This window comes from Hermetia illucens, chromosome 3, assembly GCF_905115235.1.
Source record: "Hermetia illucens chromosome 3, iHerIll2.2.curated.20191125, whole genome shotgun sequence".
NCBI classification, from domain to species: Eukaryota; Metazoa; Arthropoda; class Insecta; order Diptera; family Stratiomyidae; genus Hermetia; species Hermetia illucens.
The window spans coordinates 32,438,996-32,454,843 of record NC_051851.1 but is presented as its reverse complement, the minus strand read 5'-3'; the positions used below and the strand labels follow the sequence as shown (position 1 = coordinate 32,454,843).

General features: G+C 46.5%; 1 long non-coding RNA gene across 1 annotated transcript; it reads left to right on the top strand.

Annotated features, from left to right (window-relative positions):
- Nucleotides 1-8,222: 8,222 nt before the first annotated feature.
- On the top strand, nt 8,223-8,613 carry LOC119652714. Its single transcript, XR_005249583.1, has 2 exons — nt 8,223-8,350; nt 8,407-8,613. It is a non-coding gene; the product is annotated as an uncharacterized LOC119652714 (long non-coding RNA).
- The last annotated feature ends 7,235 nt before the right edge of the window (nt 8,614-15,848 follow it).

Sequence of the window (15,848 nt, the reverse complement as noted above, 5' to 3'; positions counted from 1 at the left end):
GCGCCAGATGTACCTACGCAGCATTCGGTGGAAAGATTTGTTGGCCGCAACGAAAGCCTAAACACTAGCTCAAAGTTAGCAGGACATAAAAAGCAGATAAAAAGGCTTTTAAGATAAAGTGATCAACAAACGTAAATAATATCATGCCTCCTGGCTTTTATTTATACCAGTGATGAACTTAACTATTATCTTTCGTGTTCCTATAAACTCAAATGAGTTTTGAATTAGGTACCTTATTTTCGGCAAAGATAGCTAATCAACTTATTTCCTATATTACCGCCTTTAATGTAAAATTATAACGAAATCCAAACTACTTGTCCGAGATACCGCTGTCTTTTCTTGTAACTGATACAAGCGTATTGTGGATTATCGACTCGAACGTTCGCCAACGATACACGATACATGCAAGAGATATGGCTCCTGGGACGAAGAATCGCCTTGACTTGACCTGGTTTGGTTTCGAAATTAGTACCAACTTCTCTTTCTCACTCAGTGCGAGGTTTCTTTAAAGTACATCGCAATGTGACAAATCTAGGGAACCTTTGAAAGTCACTGACCTCCTCAGCTCCTGGAAATCTGGCCCGTTTCTATTGCGTTAGTAAGTCTCCGTCCTTTAAGCGTGCTTTCCCGGGTTTTCTGATTTCAACCGACACTACGGGGCTACGGGGTTAGTGGTCACCAAATCACACACACAGTAGTCCTCTTTAGTTGATCCTTGAATAACACATCGCCCTTCCAGCCTAAATCAGGTCTTCGTCTTCTGGATACATTGCCTCAAACTGGACTGGCCAAGGATCTGCAGAGTCGGGCTGGGAATAGATTCATTCGACCGAGAATCCGTTTGCCTGTTGGTTATATTTTAAGAGCAAGCGAATCTGACAGTGGATGAACCGGAGGAGCAGCCCGGGAATCTTCTTCATCCCAAACAGTAGCGAGCGTGAGCCGCATCATCGCTGCGCTGGAACCCAGAGCAAAGACCTCCAAAACGGTGGAGAAGGTCATAGACAACTATATTAGAACTAACGTTCTAAAGCGTAATCCCCTCCATCACTGTCAACACGCTTACCGAGCAGGACGGTGAACTGAAACTGCTCTGTATCAGCTGACAGAGGTACTACGGGATGCCATAGAAACAAAAGAAATTGCACTGTGCGCGTTTTTGGATATCGAAGGAGCATTCGACAACACACAGAGATGCAGGATGCCCTGAGCCGCAAAGGAGTGGGAAACACCCTGGCACTCTGGATGGGCAAAATGCTAGAAAGCAGACAAATAGAGGTACAAACAGGTACAAATTCTGTTATCATGAACACCACTCAAGGCTGTCCACAGGGTGGAGTACTATCGCCGCTGATGTGGAGTATGGTAGTGGATGAACTCTTGGACGTGTTAACTAATACTGGAATACAAGTCCAGGGCTACGCGGACGACATTGTTTTAATCTGTAGGGGCAAATATGAAGATTAAGGGGGAATTAAGGGTTACTAGTGCCTGGTGCAGAAAGATGGGACTGCGGATCAACCCAACCAAAACCACCATAGTACCATTCACTAGGAGGCGTAAGCTGGATCACCTGAAAGCCATTACATTACATGATATGGAGGTGAAGCGAGAAACAGAGGTCTAATATTTGGGAATCACGCTAGACCAAAAATTACTCTGGAAGACACATGTCGGAAACACTTGTCGGAAAGCCACGAGGGCTCTGATGACTTGTAAATCCATAGCAGGAAAAAAATGGGGTTGCAGCCCGAAGATGTTACTTTGGATATATACTGCAATAGTAAGGCCAATGATTACCTATGGAACAGTAATCTGGGCAGAAAGAACCCAACTCAGCACACAAGCCAGGGAATTACATAAGCTCCAAAGGCTGGCTTGCATGTGAATCAGTGGGGCAATGAGGACATGCCCAACGGCATCCCTGGAGGTCCTTCTGGGATTAATCCCTCTCCATCTGCACATACAGATGCAGGCAAGGAGATCAATATTCAGGAACTGCCTAAATCGAAGGAAGATTGATATCCTTTCTAGGCCTTATCCCAAATTACTGATACCGAGGGACAACATGACAACGAGGTTTCACTTCGATAAGAAGTTTGAAACACGTTGGAGTAACAAGGCAAACTGGGAGAGCATGGCTGCGACATACAGCTTAAACCAGCAACTGATTACTTGGTACACTGACGGATCCCTCACAGCAGAGGGAGCGGGTGCCGGTGTCATTGGTCCAAGGAAAATGTACTTTGAGCCAATGAGCAGGTACACTAGCATATTCCAGGCGGAAATATACGCCATAGACAAATGTGCCTCCTTTAATCTGCAAAGGAACTACAGGGGGCAGAACATAGCTATTCTCACCGATAGCCAAGCAGCGATCAAGGCACTTAGGTCCAACCAGGTGCACTCTAAACTGGTATGGGAATGCCTTGAGAGACTGAATACACTCGGTTCGTCCAACAAGGTCTGGATACTTTGGGTTCCAGGCCATGCTGGGTTGGAAGGCAACGAGGCAGCGGACGAACTAGCCAAGAAGGGACCAGGGATGCCTTTACACGGGCCAGAACCCTTCTGTGGAATCGGAAACGGTTTCATGGCTATGAATCTAAGAAACGAAGAGAAACCGTTGAGGGAACTATATTGGGCGGGTCTACCAGGGATGAAGCAGTCCAGGGTGCTTATTGGGGGATACGAACCCATGCGTACAAAGGATTGCTTAAACCTCACCAAAAAGAACCTCCGGATCATAGTGGGAATTCTCACTGGTCATTATCGGCTGAACTATCACCTAAGGAAGCTAGGGATATCTACGGACACTGCCTGCAGGTTTTGTGAGGAGGAGGACGAAACCTCTATACACGTCCTGTGACAGTGTCCGGCATTTGTGCAAAGTAGGTCGAGACATCTGGGAGAACACTTAATACCAGATGCAAAGCTGAAACATCTAGAAGTGGGGAACATACTAAAGTTCCTAACGGTTACAGGCCTGCTTGAGATACTATAATCAATAGGTACACTATAACCAGTAAAAGGGGCACAATAGTTCTTCAAGGACGCGGTGCGACTTTCCCTTAACAGAATAATAAAGACCTCCAGATGGAAATTTCGAGGAAACCATTGTTGTCGAATTGGACGCAGCGAGTACCAATCAGAATGCTCCTACTCCGAAATCTGCGACGTCGGTTGTTCCCCAAGAAATAAGGTCCAACAAGAATGTCGACCACGGAAAGCCAGCGAAAAAGCGGGTATCCGCTTGAGTCCTGCTCAAGAGTCAGTTGCCGAAGGCCATCCATATTCTGAGCAAGATTGGGAAAAATAAAGACGCCGGAACGATGAACCAAGAAAGACCTCATCAAATGCTAGACGGATACATCAATGAACGCCTTAGCAATGAACAGTAGGCTGCCTTCATGCGCATTCGATCTCAGTATGGGGCCAGGAGACGTGCCTGCATAAGGTGAGGGAGAGGCAAAACATCTGAGTGTGATCCATTGTTATCAATGGCCAGGAGTCATTTACGAGTTGCACTGGCGAATGGTATTTCAGTTAGCGGGAAAGTGCCGATAGAGACGTGCACCTGAAGGAAATGTGGAGGATGCATTCCCTTTCTTTTTTTCTCTCCCAGGTGGTCTGTGATCTGCATGGGAGGACCAAATCTTCAAGGATCTTCTTTTATCGTACATCGTAATGATCAGTCAGAAGTGAAGTAAGGTCTTCCTACAGGACGAAATTCCCATGAAGCCAAGGGCTCGCATCTGATTGCAGAAGATTTTCATGGATAAGAACAGGCTCGTCCAATACTTACATCTTCAAACTCCGGGATCCTCATCAACGACTAGATTATGTTCGAGGAGGAAGAACCCCAGGTGAACAGTCAACCTTTTTTTCTTCGAACTGAATGGAAAATGCCTCGAGGTACTGAAAAAGGCGAATTACGAACTACAGTTCGAAGTCAGATGAAGCAGTCCGCTCCGCCATCCCGGCGACCTGGCTCCGGTCGATGCCGACAACGAGCTGCTCGAGGTGATGAGCATCCACTGTCTGATGAGAACTGACAATTCTCTCGCAAGCAGATCAGCAGATCATGCTAAAGGTAACGCTGATAAATCTGCATCTCCGAGATGAAAACATCAACGGACATTAATACAGGAATCCTCGATTTGAGACGGCTGTACCATCAAAAAGCTCCAGAATAAATATATTTCACAATTAATTCACACACACACGGACACTGATTTGAACAGATCTAGACCAAATTTCCTCACTAGAAACTAGCCTGCATAGTTAGTGTGGCAGAAGTCGAGAATGTGGCTTACGATCGAATAACTCCAACATCAGACACTTATCATCAGAAGGAGTAAGGCCAACCCGTTGGTAGACAGCGACAGTAATGCGCCTTGGGGCAGCTCGCTATGATTCTAGTGTTAACATAAACCCATCGGTGTATAACATGAGCTGTACACCAACCTTCCATTTCTCCAGCTCAGAGAACTGTCATGACTTTGAAGAGGTCCTTGATGGAAACTGTCAAACCAGAGATCCTTCTCAAAGCACAGTTCGATACTTTCGATTCGAAATCTCGCAGTAGAGATCTCAGGAGGATCGGCAGTGGGGAATTTGGTCAAGTTATCAAGAGCAAACTCTCCGGTGGTAATATTGGCATGACAGACGAACTGGAGTCAAAGTTCGGAGCTTTGAAAAGGCGTTCGAAATCGCCGTCAAAATCTCAGCTCTTGCAAAATACAGCAAAAAGACATGTCTACTATAGTGTCAGAATGAAATTATATCTAACTCCAGGAAACTGACCAGCAAGGCCATCAACACTGCCAGAAAGCGGTCCTTGCTGAACTGTAAGCATCAGCAAGTTTACAAGATTCAGTAAGATTCTGATCAAGAAATATATAATAGAAGACGCATCGCTTGCTAAAAAGTCGGAAGACCCGTGAATGAAATCTTCTGTTGAGACGTTGAGGCTGCTTGTCCATTCCCAGTTCCTCGCCCATGAAGAGGGCATGCAGTCCTAGTCGTGTGAGATTATCACATCGTTAATTACCGAGGACCGCTTAGGCTTAAACTATTGGCGGTTTCCCTTGGATATAATTCGCACCCTTGGGGTGTTTTGCGAGCATATAAAGGAGCGGTTTCCATCTGTTGCCATTTACGGTCACGCTACTCCCAGGGCGCAGGGGAGACAGCGTCTGATGAGTTACCTCTGCCCTGGACGAAACCGTTAGTCCCTGTTAATAAGAAAGGGTTGTGCTGTGGCTTGTAGGAATTTTTCGGAGCTGTATTTCATTTGGGTACGTATTACACTTCTGGGGACGAGTAGTTCTTATATCTAAAGCGGGCAGGCGGTGCCATGGATCGACAACGGAGTTTCGACTAATCTGCCTCACTTTTTTCGTGTGGCAGACGGTAGTGCGCGTCCTGGAGATCCACTTAAGGACGACCATGGAGAGAATAGCATTCCTTAAATCTCAGCATGCCTACCTCAAAGGCGAATCTACAGAAACCGCTCTTCACGAGGTTATTAGTACGAATGGGCGGCCGCTATAATACAAGCAATATACCTTACATGCCTTTCTGGATGTAGAAGACACATCCAATAACTTTAGTACTAAGCCATCAAAAAGAGAGTTTAACCCAAATAGGATTGAAGGGGTATGGGATGGACCGAAGTCTATGCAAATTGGATAGGAGCGAGGTCAAGGTAGTAGTGTATGCCAACGACTTGGTGATATTAGCGTCAGGAATGTATCCCCCGGTTATGAATGAAATCGTGGAGAGAACGTTGAAAAATATATTTCTATGGGCCGCAAAATGGAGACTGAGGATAAATCCAACAAAAACCAAGAGATGCTACTCACGACCAATACAAGGGTACCCAAACCCCACGTCCCGCGGGTAAGTATCTGGGTATCTGGATGCTATCCTGGATCCGAAGCTAAATGGCAGATTGAACGTAGAGATGAGGGTTGAGAATTCCAGCATAGCCTTGTACTCATGCAAAAGGAGCTTTACAAAAAAATGGGATTTTCAGCCGAGGATGGTTCCATCGCTTGCCGCAGTTTTCCATCGTTTGTCGCAGAGATAAAATTTGATCTGTAGCTGATTTGCCTGAAGTGAAGCCTCTTTGATATGGGCCAATGATGTTCGAGGTGTATGGGACTATCCGACTCAGCAACCTGATATCTCTATAATTGCTGCACAGATGATATCTCCCCTTTTATATATGGGACAGACAATGCCAGTCCTCAGGCATTGATTCGCTGTCCCACACCTTGAACACAAGTTGATGAACTGCTTAGTGTAATTGGTCGCCTTCATATGTAACCAATTCGGCTGTAATTTCATTGGTTCCTGGCAACTTGGTTTTTAAGCTTATGAATTGCACGGACTGCTTCTTCTATACTTGGTGGTGGCAGTATTTGTCGTCGTATTCAGTTGGCGGAACCTCCAACTCCCCGATATTTTGGTTGTTGAGCAGTTCATCAAAATACTCAACCCATCGCTCCAATATGTCCATTCTGTCGGAAATCAGATTTCCCCTCTTCGTCTCCGCAGGATGAGCATCGTAGTGTATAAGGTTTCATCCTGCTGACTTGTTGGTAGAACTTGCGCGTTTGACGCGGTTGCTCCGTGTACTTTTCTAGTTCACAGACCTGTTGGTGCTTCCAAGCTTCCTCTTTTCGTCTGTGATTTCGCTTCGCCGCTCGCCGGATTTCGTGATAAGTCTCCAGGCATGCCCGCGTCCTTTGAGAATGCAACATTACTCGGTATGCAGCATTCTTCCGTTCCGTTGTTAGCTTACATTAATCGTCAAACGAGCCGTTCCTACTCTTTTTGCGGCTGGGGCCAAGTAAGTTTGTGGCCGTATTTATGATAACGTTCTTCCGGTGATTATGAAGATCATTTACTGAAGCTCCATCTCCAGATTTTCTGTTGTTCGCGGTTATTGCGGCATCCATTTTCCCCTTATAGGTGTTGAGTAGGGCTGTGTTATGGATGGCTTAAGTGTTAGGTAGGTATCGTTCTCCGACTCTGCAGTCTCCTCTGTAGGGGCGTGAACATTAATGAAGTTAATTTTTCGAAATTTTGACTCGCATGGGAAGAGTGCATAGCCGTTCGCTTATATTTTATATTGATAACAGCAGGTTTCATTTTTTGACTGACTAAGAAACCTACTCCAAGCACTTGGTCTACTGAATGGCCGCTATAATACATATGGTGTAGTGGCTCTCCTCCAGGAAACCGGTCCCCATCCAACGCATCTCCTGCAACGCTGTTCCATCAGCCCTATAGAAGGACAGGGTATCGGTTAGCTGCTTGGCAGCTCAATCTCTGTACAGGGAGTACACGTTCCATCAGAAAATGCGCAAATCGTTATTCTGTTGTAGTTGCTGGGTTCGCCGTTGTTTTCTCAATCCAGCCCGAGGCTTCTTTTGTGGCTTCGTAACGGGTTGTTTTCAATTTAGGGTTGTCAGCCCTACCCAAACCCCAACCTGAAGGACTAATTAGTACAATTTGTCTCGTTTTTCGGCGCGGGAGACTCGTCTGCATCCTTCTCCGTCTGCAACTGATCCTTAAGAAGGGGCTCCCAGCGGTCACCGCGAGGTGGTGAAAGTAGGATTTGGTAGTAGACCTGTTGGTGTTGGTTCAGTAGGCGTTTCCCAGGTTTTATGCTCCATCGTGGGTACCAATTCGCGCTTCGCCCTGGGAAATATACTACCCTTTGTCCTTTTGATGTCACTCGGAGACACCATATATGAGTCCCGCAAGGGCATGAACGATGCATAGTGGTTTTACCGAGTAGGAGTTCCACATAACATTCTAGCAGGAGTCAACGATAGCCATTGAACATTAAAGAAAGGACGAATAGATAAACAGATAATTCATCGATTTTAATAAAAACGATGCTGAATAGGAAACCTCCTGAATACCTAAATATGTGGCAGGAAACGATTTCGTAGCTCCACTTCAAACAGAAATAATATAATAACTATCCATTATCGAGGAAACTTTCTGCCTTGTATAAACCCATATTTAGAATTGGTCTCGCATTATCGCTAGTAAACCACCATTAAAAATTACATATAACACAAAATTGATCCGGATCCAACCAATTATCTAAAATTAACATATCCACGTACAGCAACCAGAAAATTTTCATGAAAATCGGAATATTCCTTGGCAAATTATTTTTTCACCGGGTTTCGAAATTTTTACTATAAAACGTTCACCCTTTCACCAATCTTCACCGCGGCAAACAAGCAACATGTTGGTGTCATTTTATTTAATTTTTGCACTCGCTTTGATTTCGGCTGCATTAGCCATTCCAGAAAATAACAGGGTAAACCAGAGCAAAACTAAATAACAATTTTCATAACTGATTATTTTGCATTTCAGCAACCATGCGAAAGAACTAGCGACTGTCCTGAAGGGAAAACGTGCCTCCTATACGGATTACATAAATATTGCTACCCTTAATTTTGTGAGTGGCACAGAGGAAGGTATAATGTCAAACACTGACTTTTAACAATAACATCTGGTTTGAATGAAAAGATACCAAGGTTTGAAATTGTCATATGGATTTAAATACAAAACAAAAAACTCCCCCCGTTTTGACTGTAAGACCTGACAACCACATCATTAGTATATAAAAACCACTTCATTTCTGTCTCGGTGTTCACAAAGAAACTACCCTCAAGCCATTCGTGTTCATTCGTGTTATAGACACTGCGACACCAGACATCCAATGTCCAACGTGCATCTAAGTATGGAGTACTTTCCCAGCTTCTCATAACGCAGGTAATCTGTACCAACTCGGTTAAAAATGCACGATTGAATCTGAACAAAAAAGAAATTTGTAGCAATCGAACGTGTTAGGTTACTCTCAGTGACAACGGCTTTCCCCCTCCGAACTGCCTTTAGTACCTAAGATCGGTGCTGCCAATTAAAAGTGAACTATTTCTTCTTCTTTATCCTTTGTCGCGTTGAGTAACGAAGTAAGCTCATTCACATTAGATTCACAACCTTTCTTGATCGTTCTCCACCCGGTCTTTCATGATGACCTTTTTATAAGCTCGGGTGGCGACCACGCCATCCTGAATGACACACATGAATCCCTCCGTCTCAGCGAAGAGCTCCCCAGCACACAGCCATCTGTTCGAATAATGCAAATCGACAAATGGCTGCCAAAGACAATTCACGTGTTTACCGACTTCCATTCATCGATCCGCTCTTGGTCCGACTTCACCACACTCAGAGTTAAGTGGAGTTTGACCACAGTCCGCGTTACAGACAGCCACATGCAAGGAACTCGCCTGCTTTTTGCTATAAAAATAAGCGAGCAGCGAGTCCACTTGCCGACGATGTTGTGCCGCCACGTCAACCACGCCCCTACTTCCCATATCATGAGGCAGGTTTATCCACTTCACGGCAGAGTTTGGATAACGCCTTCGGAATTTAGACATAGTTGTCCGTATTCACCGCTAGACGTTTTCCAGATCGGTCTTCGTCCACGCCAATATTCCGAATTCATAAACCAGTTAAGGATAGCAAATATGCTCAATGCACTTATTTTATTCTTTTATTTTTTTATTTTATTCTTCCCCGAGAGATGTGATTTCGGTATAAGCTTTACACGTCTCAGAAATTCGGACAGCAGAGCATCCTTCAGATCACCAACTCGAGCATGGATTCCTTGCAGAATTCCTAGGTACTTGTAGAAGTCTGTCTCGGTCATAGCTTCGATGTGGAGGTCACCAATGCTGCGTTCTTAATGTTTGTCCACTCATATCCACTTGGTGGCAGACTTAGACCTTTATCAGTTCCTAAAAAAATTAAGATCAGCCTCGACCAGCTTGTTCAAAGAAGCAGGATTAGGACCACCTGCGTTAGACTACAGTGTGGTGCAATATCACTTTTTGCATGTATACATCTGAAATATAATGAAGATCACCTAGTATTACTGGATCTTCTGTATCGCCACTTTCAATCAGACTTGGTCCAGGCATTTATTTTTTAAGCATTTAATACAAGACGATCTAATCTAGTAATATGGTTGCCATTTACCCCTTGGTGGTGCATAGCGTGCCAACCACACCCACAAGTTGCGGTTCGCTGAAATGCGCTGCAGCTCCCACCAGGACTTCCTGAAATATCCGCACTCCTTCTCCACTGTCCTGCGCCAAGTACCCTTACTCGTCTGCAATCTTTGGAGAGTGGCGCATTGAGAAACACAACTGTCCCCCTTCTTTAATATCTAACCCATCCACTGCTACTTTCGCCTTCCGATTACATCACCTACGGGTCTGTACGCCGACCAAGTTGTTCGTTTGAAATAATATCAATTCAGTGTACTCCAAACATATGATGCAGACAAAATGAAGGCGGAGGTTGCGTTCCATGTACTACTACATATAGCACACAAAAATTGGCATCTTATAAGTCAAAATCTGCTTAAAATAAATGGAGTTGTGACTAAATACCAATTATTTATAGCAACACTCAAAGAACATTAGCACAGAACAGTGTCAACTTGATGTAATGGGCCTGCATCTGTAACTGTATTTTCAGATTTTAGACAAGGCAAGACAAGTGGATCTAGCGGTATTTGGTGTTTACGAGGTGGTCCCTGATTTTCCCATGTGTGGCCATATTCCAGTTTTTCGTTTGGGTAGAGTAGATGAATGTATCTACACTGCTGGACTCCCGCAATTGCAAGCCGTCGGACTACCAACTAAACACCTTCCACTTTAGCACGTTGCCAACTTATGATGTTTCTCAAAAACTTTCTTCTCCTTAAAGTATTTTTATTTGATTGGCGTATACTGAATATTTAAATTTTACTTTAATTATGAAAGGCGATACAAAACAGATGGTAAGAAAATTAATGTGTTCACCGCCGCGGTTGGAAACAGAAGAGACCGGCTTATTTCCATGCGGTCCTTACTGTCCCAACCAACGGCATTTTTCCACCGCTAATTCTCCACTCCCTTGGTGCGTTCTAAAATGCGTAAGTGGAGAGTTCCGCGCCATCTACCCGTCCGCATCCGCAACATTCGAAATAAATAAATTCCGAATGTTGCATATCCTGCCGCGCCACATCACTCCGCCCCCAGACGAAACCTAGGGTGTTTCAGCGACGGATCCCGGAACTTCGTCCCCCGTTAATCCGGAGATTGTCCCTCAGCAGACGCGCCAACCCCGACTCCGTGAGACCCGATCTCTTGTCGAGGACCGGATCGCTTGGGAGTCTTGGGTTCTCCCCGTATACCAGCTCCGCGGGGCTGGCAGCAAATTCCTCTCGGCGGGTTGTACGAAGGCCGAGTAGGACGAGAGGCAAGACTTGAGCCCAGGACGGGTCGTCGCGTGCCATAATGGCGGCTTTCAGCGTCCGGTGCCAACGTTCCAGCATCCCATTGGATTGCGGGTGGTATGCCGTAGTCCGGTGGCGTTTAAAACCCAGGAGTTTGCCTAACTCCGAGAAAAGGGTGGATTCAAATTGCATTCCCTGGTCAGTGATGACCACTGCAGGGACGCCAAAGCGAGGTATCCACTCTCGGCAGAGGGCTTCGGCACAAGATTGCGCCGTAATGTCTTTCAGAGGTATTGCCTCAGGCCACCGCGTGAACCTGTCGATGATTGTGAGGCAATACTTGTAGCCGTGCGAGTCTCGCAAAGGCCCTATTATGTCGAGGTGTATCGTGTGGAAACGCTTGGTAGTGCGGGGGAATGAGCCCACTTCTTTCCTTACATGCCTGGAGACTTTACACTTTTGGCATGCGATGCACTCTCTGGCCCAGGAATTGATATCCATGTTCATGGAGGGCCAGAAGTATTTGCCGGTGACTAACCGGTTTGTTGTCCTGATGCCGGGGTGCGCCAAGTCGTGAACTGCGTGGAACACTTCCTTGCGAAATGTGGCCGGAATGTATGGCCGAGGTCCCTTTTCCGAGCCTTCGCAGCAGAGCGAGAAGTTTGAGCCGAAGATGGGCAACTCCCAAAACTTGTATTTGGGGTTGGATTTGAGGCTCTGAAGCGCTGCGTCATCCTCCTGCGCCTTGGCAATAGCCGAGAAATCGAGTGAGGCGGGGATGTTAACCTCGGAGACACGAGACAAAGCGTCAGCAACTATGTTGTCCTTGCCGGACACGTGCTGGATGTCTGACGTAAACTGGCTTATGAAGCTCAGGTGTCGAAGCTGACGAGGGGACACTTTATCGGGCTTTTGTTTCAAAGCATAAGTGAGAGGCTTATGGTCCGTGAACACTGTGAACGGCCTCCCTTCTAGGGAGAAACGGAAGTATTTGATGGACAAGTAGGGCAGTTCGCGATCGTAGGTACTGTAGTTCCGTTGAGCGGGATTCAACTGTTTCGAGAAGAAGCTCAACGGCTGCCAAACTTGATCCACCTTTTGGTGAAGAGCAGCACCTACTGCGATGTCAGAGGCATCAACAAAAACGGCTAGGGGTGCATCTTGCAGAGGAAATGCCAAAAGTGTAGCATCAGCCAGTTGCTGTCGGGATTTATCGAACGCGCGGACAGCCTCTTCAAACCACACAATCTCTCGTATGTCTTTTGTTTTGGGGCCACACAAGTACGCGTTCAAAACGGACTGGTGATGGGCGGCCTTGGGCAGGAAACGACGGTAGAAGTTTAGCATGCCCAAGAACCTCCTCAACTCCCTCACTGTTTTTGGACGCGGGAAGCTTGTGATTGCTTGCACCTTGTCTGGGTCGGGCTGTATTCCTTCAGAGGAAATGGAGTGGCCGAGGAATCTCACCTATTGTTGAAGGAAGCATTTCTCAACGTTTAAGACTAAACCGGCCTCAAGGAGACGTTGAAAAATGCACTCGAGATGGGCTAAGTCCACAGACTCAGTGGAAGAAGCGACCAAAACATCATCCAAATAGACGAAACAGAAATCGAGGTTTCGCAAGACTGAGTGAATGAACCTTTGAAAGGTTTGCGCCCCATTGCACAATCCGAAAGTCATCCGGGTGAACTCGAAGAGTCCAAAGGATGTGCATATTGCCGTCTTTGGAATGTCTTCAGGAGCTACTGGGATTTGGTGCTAAGCCTTGGTTAAGTCCAAGGTCGAAAAGATGCGACAATTGGCGAGGTGATGCGCAAAGTCGTGGATGAGTGGAATCGGATATCGGTCAGGAACAGTCTGTGCGTTTAGCCTTCTATAATCCCCACAGGGGCGCCATTCGCCATTTGGCTTAGGGACCATATGTAAAGGGGAAGACCAACAGCTGTTTGAGGGCCTGCAGATACCCTGTTGAACAAGTTGTTCAAATTCTTTCCGCGCAATAGCCAGTTTCTGGGGTGGTAGAGGACACACATTCGAGAAAATCGGGAAACCAGTAGTATTTATGTGGTGCTGCACATTGTGCTTCACTGGTTTCGAGAGACTACACTCGGTAGTAATCTGGCTGAACTTTTGGAGGAGTGTCCGAACACGAGAGTCGGTGATGTCTTCCAAAAGAACGAAAAGGTTATTGTCAGGGTGGGATACCATTTGGCCCGACGAATTAAGGTTGGTTGTGGGGTCTATAAGGGACTTATTTTGCAAGTCCACCAGCAACCCATAGTGACACAAGAAGTCTGCGCCTAATATGGGGAAGCTGACATCCGCTAGGATGAAACGCCACGAAAACGTCCTACGCAAGCCAAAACTCACGTCCACTTGCCTGTACCCGTATGTATTGATGCGGGAGGAATTTGCTGCCGCCAGTTTGAGGGGTTGTGGATATAGTCGATGATGCCGGGGTACGGAAAGAACCGAAACCTCCGCATCCGTGTCGACGAGGTAGTTGCGCCTGCTGAGGGGGTCGAAAATAGTTAGGCGACGTGGCGCTGCGCTCTGGGTGGCCGTCGCCAAGACCCCCCGCGGACCTAGTTTTTTGCGGTAGGCGCGAATTTACAAGGTAGCGTACATCTTGTCGCTTTATCACCGAATCTCTGATGGTACCAGCAAATACCTTTGTCCGCAGGCTGTCTTGACGACCTGCTACCCGAACGCCCTTTTCGTGTGGCAGACCGTGAGCGAGCTCGCGATCTGGCACTCGAACGCTGAGCGTCCAACGTCGCCCGCATCTCGGCCACGCTGGCCGTTAAATCAGCTATCTCGCGCCTTAAGTCGCTCACCTCATCCGACTGTGGTTGAACGGCCGCTATGGTTGGGCGAACGTACACCTCCTGCACCTGGTCGGCCGTCGCTGCCAGTTCCTCCAAGGAACCGGAGACGCAAGCTAGGATCGCCTGGGTGCCCTCCGGAAGCCGTCGCAGCCAGAGCGACTTGATCAGGTCATCGCCAATCTTGCCCCACCCAATTGCCTCATTTCGCGAAGCAATTGGCTGGGAGTTCGATCACCCAATGTTAAACCCGCCAGCAAGTGATCTAATTTTGCCGACTCGCTTGCCGACAGGCGCCTGATCAACTCACTCTTGAGCTGCGTGTATGATGCCGACTTCACTACGTCAGACACCATAAGAATGGACTCTTCGTCCAGGCCGACCGCCGCGTACTTGAAGCGGGTCGCGTCCGATGTGATGCCGGACATTTGGAACTGCGCTTGAATTTTGCTCCGACACGGCAGGCCGCACCCACAAATGCACGCACGAACAGAGAAATGACGACCGAAGCGGACGCTCTCCAGCGCAGACCGAAAACACCATCAAGGAAACGGAGAACCCGCGATGTGAAACACCTAACGCCGTCTCTTGCAGCAATTTTCAATTATTATTATCTGAAATATGATCACAATTTTAACTTTTAATAATATAATTAACAATCAGTGCGAATATTGCAAAACTAATGATAACAATTAAATTTGAAGATTGCTTGCCAGTTGCTATCTTATTGGAATGAAGTTGATGGCCGTCTCCTTTCCTGCGAAACTCCTTACGAGGGAAGCAATTATATATATTTTGATCGGATATAATTAGTTGTCCTTGCGTGTGCTACTTTCAAGCCGAGCTGACTGGACCCGTAGACGGACATGCGCCTTCGACGAAAATTGAAACGAAGAAAGTTTATGCGAAGTGCCTGCCTGTGCCTGATGGGTTGCGATGCGGCGTTGTTTACGTCGCCGGCTCGTAGCACTGATGTTTTCGTAACACTTCGATGGGATTTTGTATGCTTCCGTATTCACAAATTTTCCAACTTAATAAAACCACACAAAGGCAAAACCACGAGGATGACGATGGCGGAATCACCAGACTTGATGGCCTTGGGGTTTTCCTCGGCGGCGGCGCTGGTGCGAAATCGAGCGTCGGGCTTTTTAGTTTTTATCGGGGTCACCACTTTAGCACGTTGCCAACTTATGATGTTTCTCAAAAACTTTCTTCTCCTTAAAGTATTTTTATTTGATTGGCGTATACTGAATATTTAAATTTTACTTTAATTATGAAGGGCGATACAAAACAGATGGTAAGAAAATTAATGTGTTCACCGCCGCGGTTGGAAACAGAAGAGACCGGCTTATTTCCATGCGGTCCTTACTGTCCCAACCAACGGCATTTTTCCACCGCTAATTCTCCACTCCCTTGGTGCGTTCTAAAATGCGTGAGTGGAGAGTTCCGCGCCATCTACCCGTCCGCATCCGCAACATTTGAAATAAATTTCGAATGCTGCAGATCCTGCCGTGCCACACCACCATCAGAAAACTAGCCTGGAATCGTTTGATTCAGTGCTATCATCCCCATATTCAGTCCTTAGAAAACCTTCAAGTCAGCCAATTTCTTTCACTAAACGGAGGGAGAGGAGGAAGGGAATTGTTAGTGCAAAAACACTCTGCCGGTTGAGCTCAATCTTCTCCGCAACAAAAGGAATCTGT